The following is a 14,757-nucleotide window of genomic DNA, read 5'->3' on the forward strand; positions in this document are numbered from 1 at the left end:
TTTAGTTAAATATCTATCTTCATTCATAATTCGTCAAATACTAGATTCATGTATAGCCTACACAGATTCATAGTTTGTTTTATTATGTGTAGGTTTATACACGTACTGTGTAGGTAGTACACATATTGCCTACACAGGTTGTTAGTTTTGTGTAGGTTTACGAATTGCCTACATGTATTGATAGTTCCTTTCATTTCACCGATAAATAACTAATATTAACTTACACATAACTCAGATTTGTGTACAAAAATTGTTAGTTCATCATTATTTGTGTTTTTCATCGACACATAACTTTCATTTTCACCATTTGTTTGTGTTTTTCACCAACACACCTTCATTTTCACCATATGTTTTGTGCTTTTAGTGTAGGACTACAACAAAGAGATTTTAATCATTATGATGGTATTATCACAGAAAGTTTTATATATTATACGATTTGTGTAGGAAATGTAGGCATATAATTGAATTCATAGATAAAATATATTTTTTGTTCGTTGTATGTGGGGTAATGTGATAACCGAGCCCCGGTGCGGAAGCGTGAATAATAGTCAATACCAATCAACAGTGTGGAGCTCGGATCTAGGGTTAGGATCGAATATAACTTGTATTCACTCTTGAATGATGTTAGTTGGACGGATGAGGTGTATTGGGAGAGAGCCTGATTTGATTAACAATCAACAATAAAGTAGGATGAACAATTGTAATCAAAACACAAACAAGATAGAAACGGTAGTATGAAATATTAGCCGAATGATTCTCATTAAGATGAAACACTCATACATACAATTAATTAAGAAATATCTCAGCCGCCACCAGGAGAGCTCATCCTGGAGGCAGAGACTCTCTCAAAGGGATAAAACCCTAAATCTCACACATACACAATACAGTCACTCATACTAGACAAATGAATAAAAACATCTATTTATACTAGCCTAGCATGACTTGGTCTTCAAGCCATCCACCTTTGGTTGAGACCAAAATAATATATTTTTCACCCAAAGATTAATTCGATGCGTCGGTCTAAAATATAAGTCCCAACAGGTAAACACAATTTATTTCTTATGTGTAGTAGTTACTATGATCGTATACTAGAATCTGGATTATTTCTTTTGTTAGTTGTATGTGTAAGTAAACATATGTTTATTTCTTATTAAAATCAAAATCAAAAAATGAAATCCAGTTATGATCGTATACTAGAATTTGGATTAGTTGTATATATGAAATTTGAATTCATTTCGATTAAGAATTATTTTGAATAAAAAGATCCATTAAAAATACCTGATTTATAACTCTTAATTAATTTGTATGAGTTTCCAAATCTAACACTAAATCATTAGACTAATATACCTTTAATATTAAATAAATAATAAAACTAAAATACAATTTCTGATTGGCTAGATTGACTTCTCACACTTCTCGCAATAACTTGATTTCTCTCTTGAACTTACACACACATGCACAATATATATATTATATATATATATATATATATATATATATATATATATATATATATATATATATATATGTGGGTGGGTTATTATAATAAGAAACAGTTTTCTAGGAAGAGTAAGAATAAATCTAGGCCGTTGAAACCTATGATCTAGTGTTTGAGATTGTTAGTTTTAAAGTAGCAAATGGTTTCCTAGTATTAAGGATTTATCCTACATAGTTTCTTAACTCTAAAGTTTGTGTCATTCCTTCTCTTCCTACAAAACTATGTATTTTTATTTTAACCCTTTTCTATACATACATACATACATACATACATTCATACATATATATATACACTAGTTTTTATCCCCTGTATTACGGGGGTTGCTTTATATTATTTGTTTTTAATATTTATTTAATTTTTGAATTTTATTTTTTTTGTTGTATGAAAGGTAATAATATACTTATGGTTTGATGGTAAATTGTTTCACAAATAAATGAGATGTTAAAACCCGGTATAAAAAATATATGAGTTTGAAAAGTGACGGGTGGTCCATGGGACAACCCTTAAGTGGTTTAAGTTCGTTAATATTCATACGTTTAATCGGTTTATCGTGTTGAATTAGATAACTACGTTTACTCGTATAATGACAGGTATGAGAAGATAGAAGATGGAAATACGAGAACGTAGGCGGAAATAGTGTAGAAAACGGACTTAGAACGAGGAAGTTATGTCAAAAACAAAAATGGAAAAAATTGAAGCCACCGTAAGCTACGGTGGGCGCTGGAGTAAAAAGACTGCCGTAAGGCAGTTAACAAGCACCATCAGCTTTTTGGAGTCCACCGTAAGCTACGGTGTAGCTTACGGTGGACATGTCGCTGCACTTCGTAACTGCCATATTTACTTGTATTTTGGACGGCTTTTGAGATTATCACATATTTTCATCTAGAGACGGCCCAAGGGCGATTTTTGGAGATCATTGGTCAATTGTGAGTGTGGTAATCATTAGATATTTGTTTTTAATTCGTATGACAATTATAATTGAAGGGATGACAAACCGAAACATGTGTGGCTAAATTCCCTTTTGTTTTCCTCGGATTGTAAGGTTTACTATGTTTGTTTGGTTGAATGTTTAGATAATTTCTGAGTTAATATTTGATCTTATTGATTTCGTTAATATGGTGTTTGTGTATGTTTATCGATTTTTGTGTTCTAAACCGTCAGTTCTTGGTGCTTTAAGTAATCGAGATTAATCGGGAGGGATTTAGGGTTGGATAAACTAATTGGCTTTTGAGTGATTACCTTGCGTTGTATAATCCAAGTACTTGATCCTCAGTTCTCGCAATCGTTTACATAAGCATGAACTTTATTTATTGTTCATCTCAGTTTAAACATTAACTTTGGCATTCATAGAAACCTGAAACCGAGGGAAGGCATATTTTCTCATATTGATTAAAACTCGTTTATTTGCTTTAGTCTTTTCGTTATACAAATCAAATAACCAAATCTTTGAATTTACTTTTGCATTTAGTTTAATATAGAGTAATTACTATGCTACTTAATAACGCATTTTCCACAAACTCCCTGTGTTCGATACCCGCCTACCGCTATCTATCTAGTTGTATTCGGTTTATGTTTGAGTGAGTCTTCGACCTCACGTCAAATTTTGGCGCCGTTGCTGGGGAGTAGTGTGCAACGTGTGTTAACTTTAGTAGTTTTTGTTTGTTATTTTCGGGTTTACGCTGGTTGTGTTAGTGTGCAGGTACCTACAAGTGTATGCATACTAGAAGATCTAACAGGTCATCACCACTAGTAATTGATTTCGAGATTGACAGAATTCTTCGAAGAAATAGAGTCTTACTCAAGGAGAACAAGCTTCTTGGTTCTCCAACTACATTAGACAGCACCATGGATTCACCAGCTCCCACTTCGGGTCAAACAATTCCAACCACACCTCCACCAATCACTACTACCATACTCACTGCATCAAGTGAATTGAGACCAACTCATATAACCGAACCTATCCCTGCTCAGTACACCTACTCAACATCATCTACATTGCCATATATTTCCAACCTTTTTCCTACCTTTGGTGCATCATCATTATCTCAACAAAACCAATAACCAACATTTCAACCACCACCATCAAGTTACCAATATCAACCCCCGCCTTTCATTCAACATTCAAGATCGCAAGGTGACGGTTACGGGTATGGGTTTGACAATGAATTTGAAGGGTATGAAGTGGAAGGTTACTACACAGGAGGTGATGGAAGCAAAGGGTAAATCCGAGAAATTTCAGTTATGGTCAATGGCAACAAGCGAAACCGTTGCAAGAGCTTAATCGCCAACAACCACCGCTGTTTCTCCAACAAAGCGTTCAACCACCACCGATTCAACAACAAGCTCAACAACAACCACCGGTTGTTGTTCATCAACAAGTTTAACCGCCACCGATTGTTCAACAACCACAAGGGCAACCTCAAGGTCAACAATTTCAACAACAAATGCCCCAACCACAGTTTCAACAACAATTTGCGCAGTCAAGGCCCGTTTATAGGCAAATGGGTCAACCAAGAGTACCAATGGGGGTACCAAGAAGGCATGCAAGAGAAATGGTGAGGGGGATTGAAGCCCATTTCCGACCGATAATTACCAATAATCTGTCTCCTGTGGTTATTCCTCACAATCAACAAGGGAGGACATTTGAAGTGAGGACCAATGCACTCCAAAGTATACCAAAGCGTAAGGGGTTAGCAACGGAGGAACTGTATTTTCATTTGGAGGCATATGATTCTATGTGCAACATAATTTGGGGTCAAGGTTTTTCGGCGGATGAGGTGAAATTGGTTCTTTTTCAATTTTCGTTGGAAGATAAAGAAAAGAGATGGTTCTACACATTGCCTTCCACATCAATTTACACTTGGGCTGATATGCAACAACGATTTTTGGAAGAATTTTACACGGCTCAAAAGACTAACGATGCAAGAAGAAGTCTAAGATCTTTCCAACAACAATCAGGCGAAATGTTTCATGTAGCGTTTGAGCGGTTTAATATGATGATTAAGAATTGTCCTCATCATGGTATTGCTCTTTAGGAGTAGTTGAATGCGTTTCATGAAGGGTTGAGTGTAGAAGATGAACAAAATTTAATGTCGATTACAAATGGTTCATTTGGAACTAACTATGCACAAGATGATTGGGCATATCTGGAACAAATGGCGGTTACTTCAAAGAGAAAAGCCCAAACCGGACGAAGAGTAAGACCGGCGATTGGTAGACCGCAAGTGCAAGCCGTGGAAGAAGGAAACGTACAAACCACTAATCAAGTAATTGATGTTTGTACAAACTGTAACGAGTTGGGTCATGCTTCGGAGGTATGTGCGGTAGGTCAAGCACCGGTGGAGGAGGTGAATGCACTTCAAGGGGGAGGTGGTAGGAATTACAACATGAACTCCAAAACCTACCACCCTGGGTTGAGAAGTCATCCGAATTTCTGTTATGGAAATCCGGCTACTCAATCCAACCCGAACTTTCAAGGAAATCAAGGAAATTATGTTCCTCGCCAACAATATAATAACCAAGGTAATTTTCATGGTGGGAATAATCAAGGGTTTCAAGGTCAAGGAGGTGGCGGTCAAAGTGGGTCAACGGGTCAAAGTTCATCAGGTGGAAATGAAGTTATGGACATGTTGAAGTTTATGCACCAAGACATGCAACGAAGAAATCAACTTGATGAAGTGAGAATGCAAAAGGATGAAGTTAGAGATAAGGCCATCCAATCGTTGACCACACAAATGGGTCAACTCGCAACGGAAGTGTCAGAATTGAAGAACAATAAAGGTCAACTACCAAGCGACACTAAGGTAAACCCGTCCCATAATTCATCTCGTAATGTCCCTATAAATCATGTTAGTGTGCCAAGAAGTGGTAAAGAATACAAAAAGGATTTATCACCGGGTTTGGTTGATGGGGAAGTCGAGGACATTACGGGTAATGAAAGTGATAATGAAATTGAAACTAATAAACTCACTAAATATGTCACTTTGAAAAACAGTTACAATATCCGGGTCAACCTTCAAAATTTAAATGATAAAAACAAGGAAATCGAACCAAGTGTGGTTCCGTTTCCTTCGGCTTTGCTTGACCCGGGTAAGAAAAGTATAATTGTTAAAAGGGTTCCTCAAAAAGAGGAGACGTGGGAAGTGTTTAAACAGGTAAAACTGAATTTACCTCTACTTGAGGCAATAAAACAAGTGCTCGCGTATACTAAGTTTTTAAAAGAATTATGCACTCAAAAGAGGAAACAAAAAGTGCCTAAATGAGTTGATTTAACTAAGCGGGTAAGTGCGGTTTTAAAATGAGACCTTCCTCCTAAGCTTCAAGATCCAGGAACGCCCTTAATTAATATTCAAGTAGGCAATTTTCAAATGTCTAGGGCGTTACTAGATCTTGGGGCCGGAGCAAGAATTCTCGCGGGGGGTTTATATGATCAATATGACTTTGGTCCTTTAAAACGTGTTGAGACCACATTTGTATTGGTGGATTTGTCTCATAAACTTCCCCGTGGAATCGTGCGGGATGTGATTGTGAAAGTGGAGGATTTTTACTATCCTGTGGACTTTTTGGTGTTAGACTATTCTTCGGGTGACCCAAGTCAACAACAAAATGTTATATTGGGTCGACCATTTTTGAACACTGCTCATGCAATCATTGATTGCAGATTTGGTACCATTGACATGGAGTTTGGTAATCGTAAAATGCGCCTTAATGTTTTTACTAACATTTCTAATTCTTTGAGTGGTGAAGAATGTTTTATGGCAGATTTGGTGAACCATTGTATTCCTCATGAATATGATGAAGATTGTGTAGAAGCTCGTAATTTTGATGATTCTGAACATGTACACGTGTGTGCTTTGAGGATGGAAGAACAAAAACAGGATGTCTTAGCTATGCAATAGGGAAGGCCACCATGGACACATCAATTTGAGAGTTTGCCAACGGAGATCAATTCGGACACAAAGCCGTCTTTGGAGTGTACACCAAAGGTTGAATTTAAGGAACTCCCAAGTCACTTAAAGTATGCATTTTTAGGGGAGAATGAAACCCTTCCGATTATCATTGCTTCTACTTGGAAGAAGAACAAGAGAGGGCGTTGGTAAAAGTTTTGGGAGCATATAAGGCTGCCATTGCATGGACGCTTGCGGATTTAAAGGGTATTAGTCCTTCGATTTTTACGCATAAAATAATTACTGATGAGGAGACTAAATGTAACACCCCGTGACCGCAGCGGAAACGTAAACGGGATGCGACAGACACCTCTGATATCAACCACATTGTTTATAAAGAAAACCGAATGCATTAATATACTTCAAAATTACATTATCACATCTTTCATTACCGTCTAGGTGATACACACATCATACAATACGGTTCATAATTCTATCTGTTATAATGTATCCTAACGTCCAGCACGCAAACCTTACACACATCAAGCACTTAGCACGTAATCAATCACTTTATCTTAGTTGTACCTGAAAAGCATGTGAGAAAACGGGTCAACTACGAATAGTTGGTGAGCTTCACAATTTTAGTAAACCATGATAAATTCATATCATAATATAATATTATCTAGGGACACTGTTAAAAAAATAAACACCTTTAATAACCTCTGGGGACACTGTTAACCCAGAACACTTCCAATAACCTCTAGGGACACTGTTAACCCAGAACACTTCCACTAACCTCTGGGGACACTGTTAACCCAGAACACTTCCAATAACCTCTGGGGACACTGTTAACCCAGAACACTTTCAATAACCTCTGGGGAAACTGTTAACCCAGAACACTGTTGCGGGACCTTTCAATATTAGCAACTCAGACAATTACTATCTTAATACCTTACTGTACGATTTCCGTACAATAAACATTATATAAATACATTCATTTCCATGCGATCGGCATGTACTTAAACACTTTGATAAAAACATGCTTTCCTCCCCGGGAAAATATTTAAAACAGTTCAATAAAAAGGGGCTCGTGAAACTCACCTTAGCACATGCAAGCAGGTAACAACAATCATTATCAATTAACACGTCCAATCTGTAATATGATCCCTACGATCGTTATTATACAATTATTGGTTATATAATCTTTAACCATATCAATCGGTACATCTAGGGACACTGTTAACCCAGTACTGTACCTGTTCCGGGGGCAATGTTAACCCAGAAATACTTCTCCGGACTAAGATTGTGATGTCGTTTAGAGTTCCATGGTCACAATTTATATTAGTCGTTTTCTCGTTTTGCGTGCCTAGCACGAATATCCGTTTTATGTTTTCAAAAATGAGTTTGGTCACACACGACCCGAAAATAGTGGTTGTCTGATAATTTAATTCAAAATGTGAAATTATAGCTCGGTTAAGACGTCCCGATTGGCCGCGGGACTCGTTTCCGTCTTTGGCGTACCGGAAACCGTTAAAATCGGTTAAAAATACCCAAATCATCCGACTTATTTTCGGATGATTCATTTTTACTTGTTTAACTCAATTATATGAAAATAGTCCATTTTAAGGTTTTTATACACCAGTCAGCTCGCTTAAGCGAACTTCACCGGTTTACGCGTTTTAACTTTAAAAGTTTGATAATCAGCACGATTAATTATCCGTTTACTCTCGGATCTTGAAATTTTGCACAAATCACTTTTTAATAGTGGGGAATTTTATAAAATTATTTCCAGAATTAATTCTTATATTTAAAATTTATTTATCTATTTTTAAACATCATTTAAACACTAAATATGTCGTAAATACCAAACGACCTTAGAAAAATCCCAAATTTTTCCTGGATGTCCCCTACCATCCACATAGTCCCCTGTAATTTTTCCAGAACCAAAACCTTCTTTTACATGCCCTTTTTCCAAAACCGAGCTAGAAATCCCTAGAACTCGTTTAACCGAAAAGCCTACTTAGACTTCTCCAATGGACCTCAAATTTTGTGTGTGACTTATACATGATATGAAAAACTTATCTGAAATTTCCCAGAATTTTTCATGATATTTAACTATTTTTCACCATTTTTGGCCAAAACCGAGCATTAAATTCACCAAATATTCATCCTTTATCCAAAAATTACCAAAAATTCACAGAACTCATCTTTTCATGTGTTTAACACCTCTCTAAAATTTCATGACCTAACTCTAAAGCATCAACAATTTGTCCAAATTTCCCAAAACCGAACATAACCGAATATACCTTTCGTTTTCCGCCACTACAAGCTACAAACTCATCTTTCCGCCTTATCTACCACTAAATACCGAGCCTAGAAACAACATACCACAATACCAAGCAAGTTACACTCACGATCTAGCCATTTCTTTCATGGTTACGGTTATGATACTAAAACAAAGATTTAACCGTAAAAATTCGTTTTTGATTCGTTTAACTCCTTTCTTGGACCAAGATCCCTTGTATAACCCGTATACATCACTTGATCATGCAAGAATCGGTTTTCATCTTTGAAACCTCATTTTCTTGCAAACAAACTCAAGAAACGAAGATGAAAACGTATATAATTCGATCTTTACCTTGGTTTTTCTTGTTAAAAGTCTCGGTTTTTGATCAAGGAGTTGAGAGGATTTGATGAAGCTTGTGGATTGTTGATTGAAAAAAGAAAAAAAAGAAAAATGGAGGCCAAAGAGGCCGATCGGAATTGTTAATGGGGTGGGGTGGGACCCACAAGTTCATTCTTGGCCACAAACTTGGATTTCCGAAATCTGGATAATGTTTTGGATAATCTGGTTCAGTTCGTTTCTCGGTTAAATGTTTAATTCGGCTTAAAACGAGGCTAAGACGGTCGTTTTTGGTCTAAAAATTGAAATTTATATAAAACCGATTTAAAAACTTAAACCATGACATTTATTAACTTAAAACGTCATATTATTAGTTATTACGCATCTTTTTCGGCTTGATCGATCGTCTCATGCTCGGTTTGGTATTAAAGGTTTCGTTTAACGTACCGACGTACTATTAAATCGAAATCCTTTTTCTGTGCTTTAATCCACTTATCCCGAAGCTTTAATACTTCGTAACATCACTAAATATCATATATCTCGTCTATAATTGAACCCTCGATTCATTCGGGTTTCAATAACTATCGATCGTTTGATCGCATATTCAATACGGTGAATTATATATTCACGTACAATCAATACAATGAACCTTGTATTCTCGTATAATTTCCATGGTAACTCTTGTACCCGACATTACATATGACGTAACTATCGTCTACCGGTTAGGGTATACCTGGTTTCGTCGGAATCGTTACACTAAACCCACAAGGGAGACTCAAAGGCGGTTGAACCCGAATTTGCGAGAAGTGGTGAAAAAGGAGGTTATCAAATGGTTGGATGTGGGGATCATTTATCCTATTTCAGACAGTGCATGGGTGAGCCCGACATAGGTAGTGCCCAAGAAAGCCGGCATCCAGGTAATAAAAGGTGATAATGGTGAACAAATCGCCACCCGACCGGTAACCGGGTGGCGAGTGTGCATCGATTATAGAAAATTAAATAATGCAACCTCAAAAGACCATTTTCCGTTACCATTCATTGATCAAATAGTTGAAAAACTTTCAGGTCAAAAATATTATTGTTTTTTGGATGGATATTCGGGTTACAATCAAATTGCAATTCATCCTGATGACCAACATAAGACCACATTCACGTGTCCATATGGTACTTTTGCCTTTAGGCGAATGCCATTTGGACTGTGTAATGCCCCGGCCACCTTTCAAAGATGCATGATGAGCATCTTTCTGACATGGTCGGGGAATCACTTGAAGTTTTCATGGACGATTTTTCTATTTTTGGCTCAACATTCGAGTCATGTCTCGTTGATTTAGAAAAAGTTTTAAAACGATGTGTTGAAACAAACTTTGTGTTGAGTTGGGAAAAAAGTCACTTCATGGTGCAAGAGGGCATTGTGTTGGGTCATGTGGTTTGAAGTAGGGGAATGGAAGTTGACCAAGCTAAAATAAAAGTAATTTCATATTTACCACCCCCGAAAAATGTTAAAGGGGTGAGATCGTTTTTGGGACATGCCGGATTTTATAGGAGATTCATTAAAGGTTTTAGTGCAATTTCAAAACCTTTATGTAATCTCTTATTGAAGGATGTCCCATTTGAGTTTATTGATGAATGTATGCAAGCTTTTGACAGGTTGAAGGAGAAGTTGGTACAAGCACCCATTCTGCAATCACCGGATTGGTCAAGCCCGTTTGAAATCATGTGTGATGCTAGCGATAACACGGTTGGAGCGGTATTGGGTCAACGAGTGGAGAAAAATCCGGTGGTAATATACTATGCAAGCAAAGCTTTATCCGAGGCGCAATTAAATTACACCACTACCGAAAAAGAGTTACTTGCAGTAGTGTACGCCTTGGATAAATTTAGGTTTTATATTTTGGGAAGTAAAGTTATGGTGTACTCGGATCATAGTGCGGTCCGGTATCTGATGGAAAAGGAAGATGGGAAACCGCGTTTGATTCGATGGGTGTTATTGTTGCAAGAATTCGATCTTGAAATCCGGGACAAGAAAGGTTGTGAGAATGTAGTGGCGGATCACTTGTCTTGGATTTCACTTGAATGTATTGACAATTCAATAAAGATAAATGAACGGTTTCCTAATGAACAACTGTTAACCATATCGACCACACCGTGGTATGCACATTTTGTGAATTATTTAGCCACGGGAGAAATGCCAAGTCATTGGGTGAAGAAAAGAAGGCTATGGTTCATGGCTCAAGTGAAACAATATATTTGGGATGAACCGGATTTGTTCAAGATTGGTTCAGATAAAGTAATACGGAGATGCATTTCCGAGTCCGAGGTGTTGGAAGTTTTGACTCATGCACATGCATCGGCGTGTGGGGGTCATTTTAGTGGTCAAAAGACGGGCTACCGGGTGCTTCAATGTGGGGTTTATTGGCCAACCATTTTTAAAGATGCAAGTGAGTATGCCCGACATTGTTTGAATTGCCAAAAGTTGGGTAGTATCTCGAAACGGGATGAAATGCCATTACAACCGATTTTGGTGTTAGAGATTTTTGATGTATGGGGAATTGACTTTATGGGCCCGTTTCCAAATTCAAATGGATTTTTATATATCCTGGTTGCGGTCGATTATGTGTCCAAGTGGGTAGAAGCGGTAGCAACAAGAACCAATGACCATTCGGTAGTTTGCAAATTCGTTCAATCAAACATCTTTGCTCGGTTTGGTATCCCGCGGGTTATTATTAGTGATGGTGGGTCACATTTCAAGAATTTCAAATTTGGGAAACTTTTAAAAAGATACAATGTGAATCACCGAATTGCTACACCTTATCATCCACAAACAAGTGGACAAGTTGAAGTGTCCAATTACCAAATTAAAGAATATTTGATGAAGACGGTGCAGTTCGATAGAAAGGATTGGTCTTCTAAGATAAATGATGCATTGTGGGCATATCGGACCGCCTACAAAACTCCTATTGGCACAACTCCTTATCGGTTAGTTTATGGTAAAGGGTGTCATTTACCAATGGAGTTGGCACATAGGGCATTTTGGGCGATCAAGAATGTGAATGCAGATTATAAGGAAGCGGGTGAATTGAGAAAGTTGAAATTGAATGAGATTGAGAAAATCCGGGATGAAGCGTATGAATGTGCTTCCACATACAAAGACAATCTAAAAAAGGTCCATGATGCAAAATTGAGAAAAATGACCTTTGAAGTGGGCCAAAAGGTGTGGTTGTACAATTCAAGGTTGAATTTGTTTTCGGGTAAGTTAAAGAGCAAGTAGATGGGTCCATATATCATCAAAAGAGTGGGTCATTTTGGTGATGTGGAGGTAGAAGATGTTCAAGACCAAACGAAATGGTGAACGGTCAAAGACTTAAACCCTACTTGGTAGGAAAAGACATCATTGTCCTTGATGTGGATAAGGTGAGTTATTTGTTAAGCTCACCGGATAAGGAATCAAATTAAGAGGCCAAGGTATGTTGTATATTTTAGTTTAGGTTAACTTAGTTTTTATTAAATTTGGTTTAAAAAAAATTACCGTTCTCGTCTTTAAGTAAGTTTGACTCAAGTGCGGGAAATTTTAACAAATTTCTTTACCGTGTTGGGGACAACTCGGATTTTTCAAAGGGGGTAGGGTAATTTGTGTAATTTTTGGTTTTTGTAAGTTTTTGTTTGCGTTTTTATAATGATAAAAAAATTGAAAACCTACAGGTGCCACCGTAACTTATGGTACCCACCGTAAGCTACGGTGGGATTTAAATAACACACGCTGGCCGGGAACTGTTGTGCGGTGGGATTTTAACCTGAGGTTTACCGTAAGCTACGGTACCCACCGTAGCTTACGGTGGGACCTGCGCAGCTGGGTATCGGTTTTATTAAAAAAAATAATAAATAAATAAATAAATAAATAAAATATTTTACTTTCACAATTAACTTACACCACACATGATATTCTATCTCTTTCACCACTCATTCCACCAACATCTTTTTCATTCTCTCAAAACCCTCAAACCCTAACTCTCACTTCATACCATCATAACTTTCTCACTTTTTAACCAAATCGATCGATTTTTTGGTCTAAATTGGCTAGAATTTCACAAGGGTTTCAATTATACCATTGTATTTGAGATAATCTCTCGTTTTGCTGGTCGATTTTGGACAATTAGGTCCAAAAATTTGAGGGTTTTGGTGTATTTTGAATCTTTGTTCATCTTCATCTTCTACAACACCAAGGTATGTAATTTATTTTCATTCTTGATGGAGTATTGCAATGGAATTGTAAGTTGTTCATAATTGTTTATAGATCCACACTTGCTTGAATTGTTGAAAAATATGAATAATGAGTTTTAATGGGTTATGGTTGAAGATGATTAGCTTGAATTGGAACATAATGGGCATATTGTTGGTTGTATAGTGGATATAATGTTTAAATTTTTAAAATTGTTTGAAAAATTGAATAATATGTCTAAGTAGCATCTTCAATCATAATGTTAAGCAAGTGTGTGGATGTTTAAGGTTGAAAAGTGAATAACTTGCTCTTTTGTTGTTGTTTGTGTGTTCAGAATGGGTCGAAAAGGGAATGAACCGGTTGGGTCCTCAAGCAAACCTGCTAATCAACCAAAAAGAAGAAGATTAGTTCTTCAAGCAGATATGGACGAAGAGGAAAAAGATCAAATAAGTGAAACGCCAATTTGGAAGTCAGGGTCTTTGGCAGATCAGCCTCAGGAATGGCAAGCAACACTATTTCATGAGCAAATGAACTCGTTGAGGCAGCGAACTGATGCGTTTATTTGCGAAAAAGAAGTTAGAGAAGAGGATTTTGGTCCATTTGGGGTTACCGATAAACTCAGAGCATTGGGTTGGAGAGCAGCCTTAAAGTGTTGGGACAACGAATCAACTAACTTATTTGATGTAGAGATACAAGAATGGATGGCTACCTTACGACGAGTTACAGTAACCATCCATCAAAGGACAGGTTAATCGGTACTGTGAATAGGGTTCAAGTGAAAATGTCGTTTGATACCGTTTCTTGGTAATGAGTAATATATGGATAAGCCAAAACAGTGTGGATAGAAAAATCATACCTCACTGTCGATTGATCGCGGCATTTTTAAAGAAATATGGGGCTATTGGTGTAGGTGATAAAGGTTCTTACAAGAGGTTCAAACCTTTCTACATTACACATTTGGGGTCCGGGTGGGTATACTCACAATCCGAACGGTACCATAAATTGAAAATTGATGGGAGGAGATGGAGAATATTAAAGGAAGATGCAAGACCATTGAATGCGGGTGAAACGGATGACCCAGAAAGTGAAGATGAGGTAAGTGGTGATGAGGCGTATCAAGATGATCCAAATGTAGCTCACATGGAAACGGATCAAGCAGGACCGAGTTGGGATGGAAGGCAACCGGGGATGCAGTCGGGTTATGTGGGAAGTGCATTTGACTATGCACAAAGGCAATATGATTCGAATTAGGCTTATCAAGGAACGATGCAAGAGGTGGTAGAAAGACAAAGACCGCCTACGTTTGGGAATTGGTCCGAATCTTCCCAAACCATTTTTGATCAACAAACTTTCACGGGGGCGAGTATGGAAAGGGCATTAAAGCAAAATTATGATTAACAAGAGCAGTGGAATCGAACCCATGCATATGCCTTTGAGAATGACATGAACAACCGATACCTTGATGATCGTCAGCGACGGATACATGACGCGTGGAATGCGGGACAGCCGGTTGTGGCTGACCTGCCATTTGTGG

General features: G+C 37.5%; 1 pseudogene; it reads left to right on the top strand.

The window, feature by feature from the left end:
- LOC143569899 (uncharacterized) overlaps window positions 1-14,474 on the top strand; it is a 97,426-nt pseudogene extending 82,952 nt beyond the window's left edge.
- Window positions 14,475-14,757: the final 283 nt, after the last annotated feature.

The sequence above is a fragment of the Bidens hawaiensis genome, unplaced genomic scaffold (genome assembly GCF_021521415.1).
Source record: "Bidens hawaiensis isolate Kalapana, Puna unplaced genomic scaffold, B.hawaiensis_p1.1 tig00024798_1, whole genome shotgun sequence".
NCBI lineage: Eukaryota > Viridiplantae > Streptophyta > Magnoliopsida > Asterales > Asteraceae > Bidens > Bidens hawaiensis.